Genomic DNA, 2,379 nt, shown 5'->3' with positions numbered 1-2,379 from the left:
GATATCACATATTACAGCCTTGACATATAATGCGCCCATCCTATAGAAAAGCATCTCAGGTTTGTTATGGCAAAGTTTCTTAAACTTTTTTTAAACTTGAGGGACACCTATTTGCTTGAATGACAACCGGGAAACTTCTGCTCTCGGCAATGTGTCTATAAAGCAGTGCAGAAGCAAATAGACCTCTTAAGAAAACAATGTCCTATAGCATAGGTGTGCAAAGTAAGGATCGCGACCTCCACCCAGGGTTTCGCGGGGCAACGTCTGGGGGTCGCGGAGTCTCGGGGATCCGACAAGGCGTGGGTGGTGCGCTTACACTGCTTCAAATGTTTTACTACCAACTTCGATCCTCAACATACCACATGGCACGCCTATCAGGAAAGGCATGAAAGGTTCAGAAGCTGGGACAGTGTTTCTAACACTCCACAATGAAAAAAAGAAAAGTAAGTGTAAATGAGGTTCCTAGCCATCTAATTTAATTATTTTGCCTGAGGTGTGTATAGTATTTGGGATTTAATTGTGGATCAGGAGATGACACAACGAAAATCGGGGCTGGCTGCAGATTGATTGCAAGCTTTTTCGTTAAAGGTGTGGTGCGAGTAGCACTTCTCATACAAAGCTGTCGAAGTTATTCTACTCTCAGTGCCAACGTAACCTGAGCAATGATGAAAGATGAAAATAATCCCTGGAGAAGGGAAACAAGAGGGACAAAGGACAAACATAAATCTCCAAACACAGCTAGGGGACTGGTGAGCGACCGAAAAAATCCGCCTGGTCCGGGTATCGAACCCGGGACCTCTCCATTGCAGGTGAAGCGCTCTACCAACTGAGCTAACCAGGGGTTAGACATCAGTAGAGCAAACGGGTTTTATCAGTTGCCACCAGTCTAACACCAACAAGGGTGAAGCTTGCAAGTTAAGGTTGTAATTATAATGCAATTAAATGCAAAGGTGCAAGCGAGCTGGACAAGAATTATGAAAATAATCCCTGGAGAAGGTGAACAAGAGGGACACTCACCAGTCCCCTAGCTGTGTTTGGAGATTTATGTTTGTCCTTTGTCCCTCTTGTTCCCCTTCTCCAGGGATTATTTTCATCATTCTTGTCCAGCTCGCTTGCACCTTTGCATTTAATTGCATTATAATTACAACCTGAGCAAACCGGCATTTTCAGCGTTGGCAAAAATGAACACTAAAAAACTTTCAAGTTTCGATGTGCGACTAGGCAGAATATTCTAAAATTTCAATGAGGTTTGCTGTAATCGCAAAGACAATGCAGGCGCACCCGTCACAATGACGACGTCATGCTTCTTCTGTGTGGGAAAAGCGTGCTGTTGAGAAAATTGTATTTTTAATGGCTTTAAAGAACCACTCCAGCCAAAACAGCTTTTCAAAACCGGCAGTGGTAGATAGCACAGGCCCAAAGATGCATTTTTCACGAAAAAATAATTTAGTTAGAGCAATATTTACGGCCAGGATGCAATGGAAATGAGCGGTCCTTTTCTACAGTACAAAAGAGATGCCCAGGCCTTCCCTATATATTCGGGACTACAAGGTGTGTTGCACTAACGACAAGCATTTTTGGCCTTATTAATCTGCAAATTTGGGAAAATCGTGGCACCATTATTTGACACATCTGGCGAATTTGTAAAAACTCAACATTTAAAAATTAAAAAAAAAAACTGTTCACTTTATGATTCTGACTTGCGTAGCACATAAGAAACATTCTAGTTCTCTAGGCCAATTTGAAACCTTGTACCTTTTTCCTAGTTATTTCTAAAAACAGCAAACTTTTGAGACTATTTCTACAATCTTCATGTAACACCAAGGAACTTGGGGATAATTACTGACAATCAAAATTCAGCTGTTTTGCCTTACATCTGGACTCTGGAATGCCAGTTTCCATGCTCTGGGGCATCACCAGATGATCAGGCACTGACAGAGGGGCAGGCGATGACTGAGGGGCAGGCACCGAGACAGGGGCAGGCACCAGGAGAGGGGCAGGTACCAAGACAGGTGCAAGCACGGAGACTGGGGCAGGCACCGACACAGGGGCAGGCGTCACCACATGGTGAGGCACCGACGGGGGGACGGGCACTGAGACAGGGGCAGGCGCCGGTACAAGGACAGGCACTGAGGCAGGGATAGGCATCACAGACACCCTTCCTTGGGGTGGTGAAGTGGCCTGGTGATTGCCCTCACTGTAATTCTCTGGAGAAAGGACATAGACCATGTGTCAATCAACATTGACCACCGAGCAGAGCAGGGGCAGAGCAGGGCATAGGAATGGGGAAGTCGCGAACCACCCGAAGTTCGGATTCAACGGTTTTTGGCCTTTACGAACATCCTAGGGGTTCGATTCGCAAAGTGCGGAACTTTCGAA

At 45.4% G+C, this 2,379-nt stretch overlaps 1 non-coding gene across 1 annotated transcript; it reads right to left on the bottom strand.

Moving 5' to 3' along the window:
* Nucleotides 1-768: 768 nt before the first annotated feature.
* Nucleotides 769-841, bottom strand: Trnaa-ugc. Its single transcript has one exon. It is a non-coding gene; the product is annotated as a tRNA-Ala (tRNA).
* Between the last annotated feature and the right edge of the window lie 1,538 nt (nucleotides 842-2,379).

Source organism: Ixodes scapularis, unplaced genomic scaffold, assembly GCF_016920785.2.
Source record: "Ixodes scapularis isolate PalLabHiFi unplaced genomic scaffold, ASM1692078v2 PGA_scaffold7__128_contigs__length_106722199, whole genome shotgun sequence".
Taxonomy (NCBI): domain Eukaryota; kingdom Metazoa; phylum Arthropoda; class Arachnida; order Ixodida; family Ixodidae; genus Ixodes; species Ixodes scapularis.
The sequence above is the reverse complement of the archived record's forward strand: the minus strand, read 5'-3'. Positions and strand labels throughout refer to the sequence as shown.